Below are 14,192 nucleotides of genomic sequence, written 5' to 3' on the forward strand. Positions count from 1 at the left end.
CCAAAGAGAGAAAAATAAAGAGAAAAACAAAAACAAAAACAAAACAAAACAGTCTGCCCCCCCCCCTCCCCTCCCCCGAGTCGAGGCAAACAGATTTTTTTGTGATTTTGTTTGTTTGTATTTTTCTCTCTGCTTTGTCTGGCACTGATTCATACACATTATTTCAGATCTTTATCTTATACCAGTACCGGCTCCATATTTTATCAGATAACTTAAGTGCTTGCAGGCATAGGTATAATATTGTGTATTTTATAAGTTAAAAAAATTATTTGAATCACATATTAATATCGTTGAATTTCAATCTAATCATGAATACTACCATACAGTCACTGGTGCTCCACTTTATGAAGGTGCTCGCCCATTAGGTAAGTTACCATTATTGATGGACCCGTCGTCTAGAAAATAACGGTATTTTGTCAGATAAATGTAGGTGCTGAAAATTTAATTGGATTTCAATAAATGTCTTGGGGAAAATGATGCTTCAGCGCTGATAGGCGCATAAGGTCTGAGCATTTGCTTTCCATTTCATCCGGTCCCTTCAGTCCTGACCCTCAGAACTCTGCCTGGACAATCATCGAATTTCGTTCCTCCACCTGTTTTCCATCATCCTGCGCCAAGTTTATTTGGGCCTTCCTTTCTCTCTCTCTTTCTCTTTGGAATCCGTCTGGAAAAATGTCACCATGAGATTCAATGGGGGGAAAAACATTTGAAAAAAAAAAATAGAAAAAAGCTTTGATATTTGTGACACCCCCCCCCTGTCTTAAAACGGTATTACATGGGGATGAACTGGATATGGAAACGTAAATTTAGAATTAAGATAAAAGTACAAAATTTGTGCTTTTGCAACCGTCATAACGGGTAGAATTAGGTATAAGTTACGTATTTTTGGCTAAAAAAGCAATTTTCCATCACCCAGGTCATCCTGGCATGATATCGCCTGGAGACGGTATGTCACATGAGCATCTTAAATAATTTAAATCATTTTTTTAGGTATCTGATTCATTCTGAGATAATAAATTATTGATGGTTCATTTCCCAAGGGTCATTTCCCATGGGTCATTTCCCATGGGTCATTTCGCATGGTTCATTTCCCATGGGTCATTTCCCATGGGTCATTTCCCATGGGTCAATTCACATGGGTCATTTGCCATGAATCCTTTCCCATGGGTCATTTCGCATGGTTCATTTCCCATGGTTCATTTCCCATGGATTATTTCCCTTGGGTCAATTCCCATGGTTCATTTCCCATAGGTCAATTCCCCATGCGTAAAGAAAGCAAGCATTTATTTCGTGATTTATAATTATATTATTCCTACCAAAATTATTGGGGAGCTTCTTATCAATATATTAATACAAAACGTTTTGGCATATATCATTTTAGACATTAGTCTTTTCTGTGGCTGTGCTATAACTATAACTATAACTACAGCCTTTTTAACAGAAATAATTGTTTCTACAATCTTGATCTTGTCCATGTATATTCCATATAATTAACTGTTGCTGCAATTTTATTAGATGCATGGCAGTTCTTCACTTTCTCGTCCTCCTTACTTTCCAACCCCCCCCCCCCTACAATTACCAACACCACCTCTTCTAATCCCTCCTCCAGTATACAATCCTCCTCCTCTTCATCTTCCCCCTCCTCCTCCTCCTCCTTCTCCTCCTCCTCCTCATCATCATCATCATCATCATCATCGTCATCATCATCATCATCATCTTCTTCTTCTTCTTCTTCTTCTTCTTCTTCTTCTTCTTCTTCTTCTTCTTCTTCTTCTTCTTCTTCTCCTTCTGTTTTTCTTCTGTTATTGTTGTTGTTGTTGTCGTCGCTGCCTCCTCCATCTTTCTCTTCTAAATGTATAAAGCAAATTCATATGTTTTATCACAGCCTGTCATTGATGATTTTAATCACGTCATGTATAAACATAACAAAATACCCGATATCAGCCACCAAGCTCAAAGTTCCAGTTTTATAAGTGTTCAAACATCAAATTTGATAAAGGCGTACAGAGAGCGGGAGCTGTTCTACGTATTCTTTCAAAATCCTTTTCCTTTTTCGTTTTGACCAAAAAAAACTTTAAATCCTAATAAAGATTGATTACACCCCCCCCCCCCCCCCCAGCCCCCACCCCCCGTTCTTTTTGCTTTTATATAATCAAGGTTTGGTTATGGCTCCTTGGTTGTCCAAAACGCGGAAACAGGAAGATAGAAATAAATAAAATAAATAAAATTCCCTTTATTCATCCCCAATTTGTTTTTAGGGTTAATTCCAAGGGAAGACTGGAATAACCCAAGCGTCAGCCGCAGAGCAGCGCCGCAAAGTGAACTTGGGCGAGGTGACTTGCTCAAGGCCACACAGCGTTCGGCGGGTGATTGAACTCATTATTCGCGATGGTGGTGTACGAACGAATCGGCGGTCTCAAGAAGTGGGTGAGAGAGGGATCTAGTCATGACTTTGAGTTTGAAACGAATATTTTTGTGTTCGTGGATAGCTCACACGGTAGAGCCACGCTCTCACCTGCCAGGCGGAGTTGTCGTACCAATAAGGTCGCAGGTTCAAACCCCACCACCGCCGCGAAAAATTTTTATTCTCTATTGTCTTCTGGCACTTTTCTATTCACTTCATATCTTGTTGTTACCAACATAAGTGCCTGCTCCACTCACTTTTCTGAATTAAAAATTCACCCCATACACCGGAGCATACTCAATGTCTCAATCGTTTCTATGTTATATGTTTGTGTTGAGAATATTGGCTATTAAGCTTAACTGCTGGTCAAAATTATTCGCGATGGTGGTGTACGAACGAATCGGCGGTCTCAAGAAGTGGGTGAGAGAGGGATCTAGTCATGACTTTGAGTTTGAAACGAATATTTTTGTGTTCGTGGATAGCTCACACGGTAGAGCCACGCTCTCACCTGCCAGGCGGAGTTGTCGTACCAATAAGGTCGCAGGTTCAAACCCCACCACCGCCGCGAAAAATTTTTATTCTCTATTGTCTTCTGGCACTTTCTATTCACTTCATATCTGGTGATTGAACTCTGTACCTTTCGGGTACGAAGCAAAGGCCGTACTACTGATCCACGCTGCCATCTGAGATTGAGGAAAAGACATCACAGACGGTGTGGTACTACCTGAACGAATAAACAATGGCAGTATTTTGCCTCGCGAGATCTATTAATTGTTCCAGAACATTATCTGGAACGAAATTCCGTGGCATTATGTGAACGCTTTGTTGAAAACAAAACAGCACGTGTAATTCTTGGAAATTGCCTGGGAATTTCTAGCTTTCGGTGTCCTCGTTGCCGCGTGATACGTTCGAATACGCACCACACATTACGCACCATGCACTACGGATACATGGATACGCTTTAAGATGAATTTTCATATTAACGTCCTTTATGCGTTACGTACACGTGGAAACAGGGCTTAATAAAGGGAATAGTCACTAAACGCTACAAACGGCATTCTATCAGGGCAAATCTGAAACTTGAAAGTCAATTTCACGTTTTACTGATCACATTAAAAATCAAATTTTGAGTAAAAATAAATGACTGTTATGAAAACTGAATTGTGTTTTTTAATCTTCAAAAAGGTAAAAATTGCCCAATTCTGACATTTTTTGGCTTTAACTCTAAACCTAAATTCCTTCATCTAGTTCATTCCGATATGATATCAGACTGGCAAGGCGAGTCACAATTTATTAAAGGCTATCGTTATTTCTATTTTCCCCCCCTCATTCCAGACGCAACATGGACTAGTTACAGGCTGTGATAGTGAAAGTGATAGACATTGTGATGTTGTCTACCAGCGTTGGGAGATGTCCAACAGGCCGCACGTACTGTATAAAATGAAACTTTATTTCCACAAGAGCTGCTTGGAGAATACATGAAGCTGTGTAAAGCGTATTGAGCATGGTGAAATCGTGGAACTCTACTGTGTAAATGTGAATATTCTACTTATTTTTTTATTTATCTATCTATTTACTTATTTAAATTTATCAATTTATTTGATTGTTTATTTATTTATTTATTTATATTACATTTATTTATGTATGTAATTATCTATTTATCTTATCTTATCTTCTAAATGCTCACTAGGATATATCCTTATCTTTTCAATGCCTTATACATGATATGACATTGAAACAATATTAACAAATCTCATTTGATTTGGTTGTGGTTTTGACAAATATTAAATGTATTTACGAATCTTAATGAATTTAAGTCTTTGTCGATCAATTTCTTAATTGGTCAACTGAACCAGCGGGTTTTTGTTGTTGTCTTTTTTTGGTTTCAAATTTCATATAATACCAAATGGATGAACTAAAGAATTTAGTCTAAATTTAGTTTTACATTTTGAAATATTATTATTATATTTATTTATTTATTTATCTATCCATATATATATATATATATATATATATATATATATATATATATATATATATATATATATATATACTATAATTCTTTCACTATTGTATTTCCTGTTTGTATTTGGCCATTAAGCCTTCATTGATTATTTTTCTTTCTTTTGATTTATCCTGTATTGTTATACATAAAACTACGATGCCGAGATCATCATTTAATGATAAAACGAGCTAGGAGACTACAAACAACATGGCCACATTATCACATCAACATGACCGAATTATGCTGTAATCTGTCCCGATGAGGTAATCTTAATGAATTTGAATCGATTTGTTAATGCAGGGCCATCGGTAAGACACCGAACACATTAGTATTTATTCATCCTTTGTGTTTTACTTCTATCATAATAATAATGACAATAATAATAATAATAATAATAATAATGATAATAATAATAATAATAATAATAATAATAATAATAATAATAATAATAATAATAAAAATAATAAGCGCTGAATTCATTATAAATATCAAATGAAATTGTGATCTAGCTGTTGAATTAAGATACAGACGTTGTAATTGGAACGAACATAAGTTGAGGTAGACATAGCTAGATTGTAGATAGTTTATAGATAGGTAGGTAGAACTTTTTGTGCACGTATTATTAGTAGGTCTAACAACCAAGCGGAATTAAAAATTACTTGTTGATGTAGTAAACTGACAAAATATGTAATTTCAGGAGTGTCTAATTTATCGGTTTATCTAGTTTGAGACGACTTTTTAAAGACTAACTCTAGATATTCTTATTTTCTTTAAAGTGATATATTATTAAGCGCTATGTCTAGTAAATGTTTACAGAGCACTTAACAAGAGGTCCCAAACTAACAGCAACGCTGAACACGTATAACGATACAAGACGTGATTAATATTAGTTTTCAACAGAGACAATGCTGTTTCGAACCCTGTATTTTTTCACACCTGACCACAGTATAAAATAAAATAAAATAAAATTACGCCATTCGCGCGGCGACGTGAGATGCCGTCGCCTAGGCATTCCATTATAGTAGGGGGAACTAGGTAAAAAAAAAAAACCCTTTGAATTGTGCAGATTAGGATCGAACGCATGAACATTACATTTGTTGTAGAATATGAAAAATCCTATAATTCATGTTATAGAACCACTCTGAGAGATCAGTATTAGTTGAGATACAAGCTTTTTAAGATTAGAAAATTTTGAAATGGACGACAAAAAAATTCGTTCATTCAAGGCGACCCAATGTTGTTTTACGTCATCCTTAGATTCCCATTGGTGATTATTTTTAACGTCAAACCGGATATTTTCCTTTCGCTAAGCTTTCGGTTCACGAACGATCCAAATTGTTTAATCGTCAATCATATTCAATTTTGCTATCTAGTTTTGAGAGACTTCCAAAAATTGCAAAATCCTATAATGAGTTTACGTGTATCTGATTTAGCAAGTATCATCAACTACACTCCATAATAAAGACGGACAGACTCGCAGATCACTGCTGGATTAAATGTCGGCAACCGGTGTTGACATAGACAGTGCTACTTTTCCCCACCCTCTAATTATTTTTTCTTTCCTAAAATACTGCGATAACCATTTTGACGGGTTTTATAGCCTATTTTGGTCAGACTTGATGATAGTTAGGGGTCAAGATAGCTATCGGGTGCAGTCGAAATTTTTTTCCTGACCTCCCAGTCCACCTAGCCCTGATTGGGATAGAAAACGGGATAAACTCCGGCTCCATGGACCGAATGGCCCTGCAGGACTGCTACTATTTGATGACAGTATGGAATCGGCATGCCTATAAAATTGTATTAGAACGCTATGATTATCGTCGTTGTCATCGTCGTCATCATCATGATCATCATCATCATCATCATCATCAATCGTTATGATGCATGCAGTATTGTGTCAAACTAGTTACGTTACGTTATTGACCGCATGGTGACAATGGGAGCATGTTCTATCTGTACTGTTGTGTCCTTGTGTAAGGCACTGCACACAAATTGCCTGTTCGTTCAGGTATAATTAAGTGCTCGGCTACAAGCACCCGCGACTGATCTACCTGTTGTTGTCCAAAAATTACTCTGTACTTTTTTTTGTATGAAACAGGTCGTACGTTCTTTCTGGTGAACCAATGTGTAGTTAATGTAGCGTTATGAAACTGTAGCATTACTTGTGTCTTCCATATGAAATTCTCATAATTCATAATTGAATTTTTGATGGGTCTTTAAAAGAAAGAAAGAAAGTAGAAAGAGCTAGAGAGAGAGAGAGAGAGAGAGAGAGAGAGAGAGAGAGAGAGAGAGAGAGAGAGAGAGAGAGAGAGAGAGAGAGAGAGAGAGAGAGAGAGAGAGAGAGAGAGAGAGAGAGAGACGTGAAAGAATATTACATATGACTAAAAAAGGAATGCGTTTGTATGAAATCAGATACAATTACAATGGCAAAAATATCTTCTCACAGGGACTGAAAGGACACGTTTTTAGTATGTCAACTAGATAACACCACGCTAACGTCTCATTCTTTCTTCAACCACCATGCTTTAACCACCCGGAAATACACACGCTACAATTCTTACTACATTTTGTTTTATGTTTTCAACGTCCCTTTTGTGCGACGAAGGGTTTGTACCCGAAACGTCCATTGTGTCTGTACTGCTCCCACGCGAAGCCATTTGTTAGCTACTGTGAATGGTCAACAATGTATTTAAATTATTGAACGCACATTGTATTCTCGTGTTTATTTTCCATGGATAAGTAATGCTATATAAGGAAAAATAAAAGTGCTAAAAACTCACTGTTATGATAAATTGCGAGAGTGGTTCTATAGCAGGTGTCATATATATGGTTGTTAGCTACCTGTATGCCAATTTTCATGCTTTCAATCCGAATGTGCACGGTTTTGCCTAAACCCCCACCCTACTATAATGATGAAGAAAATATATGTATTTACTCAGTTATTTCCCTTGTTTAATATGGCTTTATAGGGAAAATCTAAGGCTTTAAACCGAAACGTTATGATTGATTGCCAGAGTGATTCTATAGCAGATGGGCTAATTCCCCTTACTATGAAGGAATATAGATAATCTATCAAACGTCTGGTGTCAACAGGAATCACCCGTATTGTCCAAAGTGAGCACATTTGGGGAATAATAACCTTGCCCGTGTCACAGTGCAATGCCTTAACCACCCCCCCCCCCCCCCCCCCACCCCCCTATCCTTCCCCTCCCCCGTTGCGGCATAAGTGTGTGAGTAAAGAGGCGCTTCCAAGGCCTCAACTTCGAGCCGCCATTAGCAGTACTCGAAAAAGCCGGAGAGGATCCCCTGTTTGATGGAAGAACGAGTAGAGTACACTATGTAATAATTGGTAGATAGAGGCTCAGGTCATTCACCTCAAAGGTTTAACCCCTCATTGTTTGATCTTAATCTAACTTGAATCCATATCTTATAGTTTTCCCTAAGTTATCAGTAACAGCAACGTGACCCGGTCTTAAGTTGGAGTACGGGACGCAAAACCGTTAATGCTAATAAAAACAAAAACAAACAAACTGATAGCTTACAACCAAACGCATCATGGGATAAACTAAAAAAAAAAAAAAAACGATTTGAAAGATATCCAATCTCACTATTAAAGGGTTAATTCGCTTAAGTTGAAAGTGACAAACAGTAATTTGACTCCTTCATCATAATCCTGATAAAAGTCGGCTCTGGGATATAGGGGTCATTCACTCGCCTTTTAGGATAAATTATTAATATGGAGAGGGCGAAGTGGCCGGGTGTTAATGTATTGCACTGTGACCTGGTAGGTCCCAGGTTCGAGCCACGCTCCAGGCACTTTCGTTTTTGTTTTTTTATTCCTTTGGAAGATTATTAACCCCCGATTTGCTCACTTGGACAACATAAGTGATTCCTGTTGACATCACACATCATGTTTGATGAATTATCTATATTCCTTCGTGGAATGCCAAGGCGACGATATCTCACAATGACGTGGCGGAAGAGCATAATTTTTTTTTAATGGACATTTATGCTGCACATTTTTCACAGATTTCAATGCATTTCGGAGTGTTACTTCATTGTGACGTCATATTCTTAATTTTTAAACAATCAAATTCAGAGCCTTGTTGAAACCGGCGTTAAACGAAAACTTAAAACTGTTATAGATATATTATTATTTACACATTAACACTCCGATGTTAAGATGTGTAACAGGCTACGTGCGGATAAACGAAGCCAATTATGATGGGGTTTTTTTCATGAATAATTGTGATGGACAATATTTTGCATTGAGTTTAGAGCGTTTCCACGAAAACAATAAACCCCTAATAATTTGTGTTATCAGACCTGCAAACTTGAAAGATAAAGTTAGAATGAACGAATTCGAAGGTTGACTGTGATTGAAGTGAAGAATGTATCAATAAAGAGGAGAGACGATAGATTGAAATTGTTCGGACATGTAAAGAGACGAGAGAGGGAGTACGCGGGAAGAAAAGTATTGGACTTACAATTGGTGGGAAAGAGGAAAAAGGGACGCCCAAAGACTATATATGGTTTGATAAGGTATGAAGGAACTGGGCCTGGAGGAAGATAATGCTCTAAACTGAGATGCATGGAGATGTGGCATTCATTATGGCAACCCTGCAAAATTCGGGATACGCTGAAAGAAGAAGAAGACCTGTAACCTTGACTCATCGTAGTTATGTCTTAGTGAATCAATAAATGGAAATTGATTTTTGAGTATAAATTATGAACTGTTAGTTTGATTTTAATATACATATAGAGAGGGATGAATGTCTTTTGTCAAACAACTTAAATCTCAACAATTATTTTTTTTTTAAAACCCTTTTCACTTTAAATTCAATTTTTGAATCTCGTTCTTTCCGACAGTCTATAGAGCCCACTCCAACTCAGCGCTACCTCTAGTAGCAATTAGAGCTGTGGCGGGACACCGGAACAGCTCGCTGTCCGCAATACCTTTGCGGTAAAGCGATTAACCTCAAACATTGAATCGGAACTCGGAACTGTATCGCTTTCAAACCAATTCACATACAACTGTAAACAAGCTACCCGATGTCTTGGTTTTAATTGAACGAGAGAGAAAACTATCCACATCCAGAAAGAAATTTCGAGATTGGAGGAATAAGGGATGAGGAAAGGGGACATGGGGGAAGGTGAAAGAGAGACGGGTTGCTTGTTGACGTAGTAGGGGAGTGTCACGCTTGTGGTGCAGGTGTTTTAATCGCTTTATAGCGAAGCTGGTTTTTAGTTTTCAGATAATAGTTTCTTTTTATCTTTATTATTGTTAATGGAGAATAAAGCGTTTCCACCAAGAGAGCAGGTTAGAGCATCGCGACTCGGACTTCAATTATGTATCTAAAATCGCTTTGTCGTTTCTTGTCTTTTAATGAAAACGGGAAGATCTGGGTCAAAATAAGATCGAATTTCGACTAAAGGGTTACATTGCTACTGGGTTTTGCTTCCCCCTCCCCTATTTCTTTTTTTGTTTTACAACTCAGCGTTGCTGATTGCTATTTACTTTTTTATGATTAGCAAGTGAGTTAAGAGTGGTACGAATGGACGGTGCGTGTAATAAACCTTTGCCAGTGACACTGATTTTTTTTCTTCAAATAATAGTTTCCCTTTATATTGCAGAATAACTCGTTTATACCATTGCGACCCAGGCTTCGATTAAACTACAATTGCATTGCCTTTATATGTCTTTTGATGAAAACAATAAGATCTTCTGTTCGCTCCAAGTATGATTGAACTTCGCCTTTGAAAGGTTGAATGGTGGGGTTATTGTTCGTTTGTTTTGTTTGTTCTTTTTTTTCTTTCAAACGCAGCTTCGCTGTTTCTTTAGTTTTTCTCTGACTGGCAAGCGCTGTACGTACCCGGATGACTTGCACACACAAAACGATTCATCTAGATTTCGTTTGTGACATGACAGTAAATCAAACCGAGCGGCTTGGAGTTCGAAAGACCTTTCTATAAAAGACTTGGTATTCACAAAACCCTTATAAACCAATTCCCGGCCCAGCTCTAGCAGCAATGAATTTGATTAAAAAGTACTGCCTTGACTTTTGCATTATAAGTTTTTTTTTGTTTTTTTTTTTTTTAATGCAATTTTATATATGAAATATTCTTGGACAAACTAAAACATTGTAAAGTGCTGCTCCAGGCAAGATATTTATTCCTAAGTCCTATGACTACATCATGAGAGCAGCAAGAGATAATCTGATCGTAGCCTTCGTAAACCTTTAGCCTGACACTGACGTAGAAGGCGACGATTACAAAAGAAAGTCACGTGTCGTAAGTCCTGAAGAAAATAAATGATTTATTTGTCTGGATGCACTATAGATAGTATGCAGATGACGTCACTCAGGCCTTTGTTATGGTTTTTGCCATCCGCGTTTGTGAGTTGTTCTCACTAAACTGTATTACTTGACTTGACTTAGATGCCTTTCGCGTCTCGACCGAAAGATCGGGTCGCCTTGGCTGTTTCCAGTATTTCCTGTGTGAGGTGTCTCCAATATTGCCGGTCCTCTGCTAGGGTTCTCAGATTTTCAAGGTCCCCTGCCGTTATGAGACTAATGCTTTGTCCAAGTGTTGTGAGGTTTTTGTTTAGGATCACAGGGAGTGTTGTGATCGGTCTTCCTCTGAAAAGGTTCCCGTGTTTTTGGAAGTATCCCGACATGGCTTGGTTAGCTGGTATGTTTTTGTCCCTGCGTAGTATGTGACCGAAAAGTTGCCATCGTTGTTGTAAAATGTCAAGGGAGATTGGTCTTTCTTTTGTGATCTTATAGAGTGATTCATTTGAGATCTTTTTTGGGTATTTGATGTCCAGTACCCTTCTTAGCTGTGTGCGATGGAAGGCATCCAGATGTTCTTCTTCGGATTTTGTCAACGCCCAAGTGCCGCAGTTATACAGAAGTACCGGTTTTACAAGAGCACGGTACAGTTTCAGTTTGGTTTTTCTGTATTAACCAGACTATAAAAGTTCATGGTTACACAGAGTTTGTGTGTTGGTCCGTTATACTTCCGGATGGCAATGTTGTGAACTCCTTGGCCAAGCGCATTCTATCTATTGAATACAACTCACTATTCGTTTTCTTTTAGTCGTCGTCACCTAAAAATTGTAACATAATTTTTAGTCAGTAGTGTCAGACAAAGGCTATGCTTTGACAAAGTTAATCGTTTTTATTGGATTTTTTTTGTTAGTTTTGTTTTGGATTTTTATTTATTTATTATTATTTTTTTTTTTATTATTATTATTATTTTAGAACAAGGGGAGGAGGCGGTGGAAGAAAGGAAGGAAGGAAAGGAGGGTAGGGAGGAAGGAAGGGAGGGAGGGAAGAGGGAACGAAGGAACAAGAACAGGTATGTTTTGCGTGATTCTTTTCAGACCAGTTTTTTTGGATAGGAATATTTTTTCTTCTTAATGATGATTGAGAATGTCATCAATTGTTAGTCGTCAGATGTGGATACCCCGCCCCCCCCCCCCCCCCCCCCCCCCCCAAAAAAAAAAAATATAATTCAAAATGTAATTGTTGACATTTTCTCAGGAAAGCTTGATATATGATTTAGAATCGAGGGCAAGATTATGCTCGTAACTCGGCATTTTCTGAAGGACTGAGGATTGACACATTATGATCTGCGAATAAACCGCAACCGATAGGGTAACTATTCCTGGAAAGGAACGCAATTTTTTCACCGTAACAAGTGCAACAATTACGCAGCAATTTTTTCACAGTAATGGTTTTTATCGAAAAGAGCAGTACAAGAATGATGTTTTTCATAATTTTAATATTAAAGATCAACGCACATACTACCACCTCTTCCGCCTACATAATCAGAGTTTTTCAACGATGAGTTTGTTGCACAGAATACGCTTCAACAGTCGTAACGCCACTTCCCTCGTAATGACGCATAGTATCTTAATAACTGGCTCTAAACTATCGGAACAATGGCGGACGCCTTATGAAATATTTCTCCGACGATCAAAAAGGCGTATCCAGAGGAAAAAGAACCCATTATAAATCTGCTCATGTTTTGACTTTTACTCATTCTGATCACAAGACATATGAAAAGTTCTAGTTCTAGCCAGAATGAAGAATAAAAAGTACCGATTTTCTTTGTTTAGAACCACGATGGCCGCAGTTGCTGGGCGACGTGACATCAGACTATTGAATCGTATTCTGTGGTTTGTTTTGAAAAGAGGTTCTGTTGTTTCGCATCCTTCGATGTCGGTGAAACTTGAAGATTATTTCGTTCAATTAAGATGTTTTTTTTTGTTGTAGATTAATCTTAATTATTGAGTAGCTTAGGTCAAATCTTGTCGGCAACTCATATTGAATAGAAATTATCAGACGGAAATAAAATTATAAGAAAGCGGGTATAAATGAATGTTAATATTGATAATTAATGATGATAATAATAATAATAATAATAATAATAATAATAATAATAATAATAATAATAATAATAATAATAATAATAATAATAATAATAATAATAATAATGATAATAATAATAATAATAATGACGATGATGATGATGATGATGATGATGATGATGATGATGATGATGATGATGGTGATGATGATGATGAGGATGATGATGATGATGATGATGATAATAATAACAATGATAATAATAATAATAATAATAATAATAATAATAATAATAATAATAACAATAATAAATATATAGTAGTAGTAGTAGTAGTAGTAGTAGTAGTAGTAGTAGTAGTAGTAGTAGTAGTAGTTGTAAATAGTAGTAGTAGTAGTAGTAGTAGTAGTAGTAGTAGTAGTAGTAGTAGTAGTAGTAGTAGTAGTAGTAGTAGAAGAAGAAGAAGAAGAAGAAGAAGAAGAAGAAGAAGAAGCAGAAGAAGAAGAAAGTGTCCATCTCTCATAGTCCAGGGTTCACTCCCCATTGGTGTCCGCATTCCATATACCCGGGTTCACTCCCCAGTGGTGTCCACTTTCATAGCCCCATGTTCACTCCCCAGTGGTGTCTAACTTTCAAAACCTTGAACTCACTCTCAACTGGTGTCCACCTCCCATAGCTCCTGCTGGTGTCCATATCCCATAGCCCAGGTTCACTCCTTACTGGTATCCATATCACACAGCCCCGGTTCACTCTCTACTGCTGTACAGATCCAATGGTCCCGTGTTCACTTTCGGTTGTATCCACCTCTCATAGCCTCGTTCTCACTCCCCTCTAGTGTCCATAACCCATATTCCCGGGTTCACTCCCTACCGGTGTCTACCTCCTATAGTCCCGGGTTTACTCCCCATTTGGTATCTATCTGTTATAGCCTTGGGCTCATTCCCCATTGGTCTCTACCTAACCTCATATAGAGTTCAGTCTCTGCTGGTGTCCATTTCTCATAGCCCCAGGTTCACTCCTCACCGGTATCCATGTCACACAGCCCCGGGTTTACTCCCCACTGGTTTCTACCTCCCATAGTCCCGGGTTCACTCCCCACTGGTGTCCATACCCGATGGTCCTCAGTGGTTTCTCATAGTCCTGGGTTCAATCCCCACGGGTGTCCACTTCTCATTGCTCCGGGTATAATCCGCACTGGTGTCCATCTTCCATAGTCCTGGGTTCATTCCTCACAGTTGATCACCTTCCATAGACACAGGTTCAATCCCCAGTGGTATCCATCTCTCATAGTCCTGGGCTCACTCTCCACTGGTGCCTACCTCCCTAAGTCCGGGTTCACTCCCCACTGGTGTCCAACTTCATATCCCGCAGTTCCTCTTTGACTCCCTTATCGGTGTCTACCTCTCAAATCCA

At 38.0% G+C, this 14,192-nt stretch overlaps 1 long non-coding RNA gene across 1 annotated transcript in view; it reads left to right on the plus strand.

Moving 5' to 3' along the window:
- Nucleotides 1-4,204, plus strand: part of LOC144977123 (uncharacterized) — a 29,271-nt gene extending 25,067 nt beyond the window's left edge. The window contains exon 4 of the long non-coding RNA XR_013646241.1: nt 3,740-4,204. This is a non-coding gene — a long non-coding RNA (uncharacterized LOC144977123). The remainder of the gene's footprint in view (nt 1-3,739) is intronic.
- The last annotated feature ends 9,988 nt before the right edge of the window (nt 4,205-14,192 follow it).

This window comes from Berghia stephanieae, chromosome 7, assembly GCF_034508935.2.
Source record: "Berghia stephanieae isolate SIO BIC M18660-M18661 chromosome 7, UCSD_Bste_1.3, whole genome shotgun sequence".
Taxonomy (NCBI): Eukaryota; Metazoa; Mollusca; class Gastropoda; order Nudibranchia; family Aeolidiidae; genus Berghia; species Berghia stephanieae.